Raw genomic sequence first — 6000 nt, forward strand, 5'->3', positions numbered from 1 at the left:
GCATCTGTCTGGAAGTATCCCATTAAGTTGTTTATGTGCAAGTAGAATATCCCAGTGGTTATTGATAATATTTCTAAACCTTGGAGTATTGCTACCAAATGTTGTAACTAGTCTTAGTGGTTGTGGTTCTTGTATGTTGTCATGAATAGTTCTATTTTTGTATTCCAAAAGTTGGGATCTATCCATTCTGTTTACCTGGGTTATAGTTTGAGAAATCTGATTATGTTGATATCCTCTGATTATCAACCTATTTTTTAAATCTTGTTGGCATTCCTGATGACTCGGTTCCGAGGAGCAAATGTTTGATGCGCTAGTATTGAGACTTGGGGATGATGATGATGATGATGATGTGACGGGGATGATGACTAGAAACATGAAGTAAGGTATTATATTTGGGAAATTTTCTATGTACCCGAGTATCCAAAGTGTGATCTTCCTTTCGAGTAACAATTACATCCAAAAATATAATTTGTTGATATTCAGTGTTTAGAGTAAACTGAATATCCCATTTGTTATCATTAAGATAACTGACAAATTCGTGTACATGAAACCTTCAGTTGATTGCAAGTTTTTTGATTAATAATGCCTTCCTCCATGGCTAGGTCTAGAAAGGAATCAATGTGATTTTTGAAATTTGCAGTAGGATCAACAACCATATGTATATAGAAGTGGACATCAGACAATTGTTTGTCTGCCTCAGCATAATACATTTCCCAGTCCATCACTACAATGCCACCCCCTTTGTCTGCTGGTAAAATGACAATATTATGATTAGAACTGAGTTCAAGTAAGGCTTGATGTTCCTGTTTAGTCAAATTATGTCTAGTTGACTAGTATTCATGAGAAAAAGGTAAATCCTTAAGAACACATGCTTTGAAAATAGCCACATTTTTATCCATAGGGGGTTGGAACTCGGATCTTCCAAATTGAAACCCAGTAGATCTTTGAATGTTTGCAGTATCTGGAAAAAATATTCTAAGATTAAGTAATCTACAAAAGTCATTCAGTTCATTGACTAAAACATGTTCAGGTACTGCAAAAGTAGGTACAATATTGAGACCCTTATTCAGTACTTTATTGTGAATATCTGACAATTCGTATGAGGAAATATTGTGCGTTATCTGCTGAGTTACAATTTTCTGTAGCAATTGTTGAATATTCACTGTGTTTCTTTCTATGTTTTCTCCACCCTCTACGTTTTTTGTACCTAAAGGGTCTGAAGATGGTTTGCGTTTGTCGGCTGGAGATTCTTGGTTAGGAGGGCAATCAAAATCAGTGGCAGAAGAGGAATCATCCTCAGAAGTACCACTTTGTGATTGAGCTGTTTTCCTGAGTATAGATCGTGGTCTCTTCCTTGTACTGATGGATTTGTAACTAGCGTCAGAAAGTTGAACACTTTTTTTAAATAACGAAAGGTTTACCTTTCTCATAATCAGCAATATCTCTTTGAAATTTCTGAGTTTTCTTTTTAATAAGTTGTTCCTCCGGTGTGGCTAGATGCTTAGCTAAAGCGGTCAAATGGTTATTAAAAAAACTTTCAGACTCATAAGTCTTAGCTTCTTGACAATTTGCATTAACTTCTTCAATCTGTGTGTCTTGTCATTCTTTCATAATATGCAATCAATGTATCCACAAACAATATAGATGCTTGATGTGTGTGGGCCCAATCTGTTGACTATTGGTCATCAATTATACCCACTAACAGTTGAATTATAATTCTTAAACCTCATGGTGTGATGTTTTTGAGTTTGTAAGCTTTAAACAATTTTAGGTGCCAGATTTTGGCCCTTAATGTCCTCATGTTCTTAGTCAATTTTTGAAATAAAACACCACAAACATGTTTGGGGTCCACCATATCAGTAGCAAGACCACTAGAATTGGAGGGCTGTAAGCCAAAAGCATCCAAATTGTCTTTGTCAGCAGAAAGGCCTGGCAAAATCACAGTGAGATCCATGATACCATGTGATGCAACAGAATACAACAATACTATATTTAAGCCAACTGTGTGTGTGTGTATATATGTATGTTTATATATATATATATATATATATATATATATATATATATATATATATATCTATGAGACAGTTTTTTTTAATGTATAAAAAATGGAAATACCACTCTTTTACCGAATATACATACACAATATATTGGCTCGAATATTTAGTAAAAGTCTCAAACTAGAGCTCAACACACTGAAATAATCAACCCTAAAAAGAAAGAAACATGCCCTAAGGTCGAATTGTAAAGTCCAAAGAAGGACTTAAAGTTTTTCACAAATCTTGAAAATTACAGTCGACCTTCGTCTCAACCACATATAACATGTCCATGAACCATGGAAAATGTTCAGTATTGAGCTGACCAAATATTGCTCACATCAACCCTGAAAAAGGAGAAACACACCCTAGAGCCAAATTGTAAAGTCCAAGGAAGAGAAAAAAATCTGTGAAATTGTGGTCTACCTTCATCTCAACCACATATCACATATCTATGAACCCTGTAGAATGCTAAAAAGATTAGTATTCATCACATGTTATCATAAAGAGAGAGAGAGCACACCTGAATGTACTAAATATCAAATCCCAATAAAGGGCTGTGAGTTGTTTTAAAAGATCAAAGTTGTAGCCGACCTTCGTCTTAACTACATATAACGGTAATATCCAAAAATAATCATTGAGCTTAATGGATTATTTGATATGTTTAATTATTTATAGAGACCTGGAGAAATAACAAAAATTGGAAAAGTCATCAATTAGAGGGTTTGCAGCTAGCATTGGGTGAACTCAAAATACAATAACTAAACATAAATTATGTAGAGCTCGTGTTTGTTCCTCAAACCAAATATTAGAACATATCATGTTGCATCCAGCTCGTGCACCAAAAAGGACTCACTGAAAAAATAAAAGTAGATTCATGATATCTTGATAAATTAATACCTGTGTATTAGTAGAGCTCAACATATAAATAGCTAAGCCCTAGGTCCCTGGCCTTCACACATATATTAAGTAGGATAACCACACTAGTCTTATACCCTTATTGTATGATTATGTAACATGGTGTAACGAAAAACTCGCTAGAATATAATCAACACTGCCAACCAACATATGAAAATATGGTAGTTAATTAGTAAAAATATTTACAAAACAAATATAAATGTCCAACAAATCCCAAATGTCAAAATGTGGAAATCCAAATCATATCCGAAACCAATCAACGTTGCTCTAACAAGTTTATAAGTCCCTGGCATTCAGCTGCGAAGATGACGGCCTTTCATGAACAGTGTTGCAAAATACACCCACTAAGATTGTAATCAAAATATGTCCCGTACACTTAATGCACGAGAAAATGTCCTAGAAAAAAATTTCCATTAACTGATTACAGCAAAAAATGTATAGAAAACAAAGGCTCAAGTGCTAGTTAACCTGAGCAAAAGCATGACGTTAACTCTAGTAAAAGCAACGTGAATCAAGTGACGTGTATCAAACGCAGTCCCATACAAATGTTATAAGTCCTGAGAACAAAAACAGTAGAAATCAATTTTAAGAATCCGCCGCTCGGTCCAACCATTAAAGTACGAGCAGCAATTACACAGGGTTCCTGACAAAGAAGCCCAAACTGGCACGCAAAGCGTAGATCCTGTAAATACAGTCTCGCCTTCAAAACCCTTCCAAAAGTTGAATCCTGCCCACAGAAAATGAATTACGGTTATCAGATGAAAGATAACTTGTAGTTTGTTGACCATATGTTGAGTGACCCTGGTTCATGACATCTGTAGAATCCAGCATAAATTACCATATATGAGAAAAGGAAGGCAACCTGCCAATGTTTATTCTAACGCCCCAAAGAATAAAAAGCACCAAAAAGAAAATGTGTGTTCCAGAAACACTCCACTCTGCAAATTCGAGCAAGCAGACAAAAAGTGTTTAACCACTACTTGATACAGCCATCCTTTCCAAGGGTCTCCAGCATGTGAAAGCAAAGTCCATGGAGTCCACCAAAAACATGCAAGGTAGACCAAGTGCACGGATTATACCAACTAGAACAGTGTATATCAAAAAGTAATCCAGCACAAGGAAAGGTAAATAAGTTATAGGCTTTATTGTGGCAAACTCCAATAAATAGCAAACCGGTTTCGGCTGAAAGTTCAAGCCTTCCTCAGTGCAACAAAATATTCCATTGGAGCGCACACCCTAATGTCTGCTTATATATGTGTGTATTTAAAGAATCATGAAGCAGTTAGTAAAGACCAAGAACCGTAAATGCAGAAGCTCACCAGACCCCAATCCTCCATACACAAAGGAAAATTAAATATGTACGGTTTCCGTTGGCTGTCAATGAAGAAGCTGTATTCTTTATATTAATAAGAACCAGTCCAGCGTGTTAAATCCAAAATAACTCTTTTTATTCCAGACAAAACGATAAAATCCAAATAGCAGATGAGAGACAAGCGCTTTCACCCAGTGATACCAGGCTTTTTCAAGTACAAATCAATGGTGAATGCTGCAAGTTTAAATAGCTTGGCAATAGGTAATCAACGTATTCAATTGCATTCATTTAATTTAATAATTGAATATGTTAATACGTTTTTAATAATAATTAAAAATATGTGAACATGTATTGCAGAGGTAGAACTATTAATACATATTTCACACATTATAAATGTTACAATCCACCTGCAGCAATTCAGAAAACACTATTTGGTGACACACTAGTGAGTTGTGTCCCTTACAAGTCACTGCAATACATGTTCACATTTTTAAAACGAAGGAATTTACTAGTTGCAACACTTCAAAAGTTTATCAGATTAGGATTTTTGGTAATTGCAGCAGTGACTGGTTAATTTATTTAGCTACTTGTACATGTTCATCCTTTTTATGTTGGACAAACGTCACGTCCATTCAGACACCATATAAGCGAGCACTTAAGTGAGATTAGAAACAAAAGGACTTCCAACTCTCTTTACAAACACACTACCATACACCAAACTGCAAAATTCAATTTTACTATTATTGACAAAATTCAGATGCACAGAACTTCCAAAGCTAGATGGCATGAAATATTAAATAAGGAATCATCCTGGATTATTAGGCTGGGGGCTTTGTTTAGACCTGGCCTTAATGAATTAAGTTAATTTTGGTTTTGGTGATTCTGTCTAATGAATGTGTATATTTTTATTTCAGGTGTATCTCTTTAAATACACACATATATAAGCAGACATTAGGGTGTGCTCTAATGGAATATTTTGTTGCACTGAGGAAGGCTTAAACTTTCAGCCGAAACCGGTTTGCTATTTATTGGAGTTTGCCACAATAAAGCCTATAACTTATTTACCTTTCCTTGTGCTGGATTACTTTTTGATATACACTGGTCTAGTTGGTATAATCCGTGCACTTGGTCTACCTTGCATGTTTTTGGTTGACTCCAAGAGGAAAAGGTCAACACTTGCACCACACCACATGGAACACATAGCCCTTCAAAACACAAGCCAGCACTGCCTTCACATGAAAACAGAAACCACACACCCACCTTCACGGAAGCTGTCAATACAAATCTACACAAACAACAGAGACCTCCAAGACAGAAACCCACTCGACCACCACAACACAACACATGTAATTCTCCTAAACAGTGTGCCACTCAACCAAAGCCCCTAGGGCAAAACAGTATGCCCAACACACTAGTCATAGGTGACTCAATAGTGGGGCACACTGATGTCCCATGCACTAGTAAGAGTCAGCTGCCTGTCAGGTGCCAGGATCCGCCACATAACGCACGCACTCAGGTCCTTCAACAACAGGCACAAATATGATTCTGTCATTGTACATGCAGGTGTGAATGACCTGAGACGTACCTCCCTGGATTACATGAAAAAGAGACATGGACTCGGATTATGCAGCCCAAATGGGTATGACCCTAGCCCTGAGCAGCCTCAATGATACCACAGCACAAGTAGAAAATGATTGATTTCAACAATTGGCCAAGTTTCCGGTGTCATTCTAA

This window comes from Protopterus annectens, chromosome 11.part0, assembly GCF_019279795.1.
Source record: "Protopterus annectens isolate FY-2018-M chromosome 11.part0, PAN1.0, whole genome shotgun sequence".
Classification (NCBI taxonomy): Eukaryota; Metazoa; Chordata; order Ceratodontiformes; family Protopteridae; genus Protopterus; species Protopterus annectens.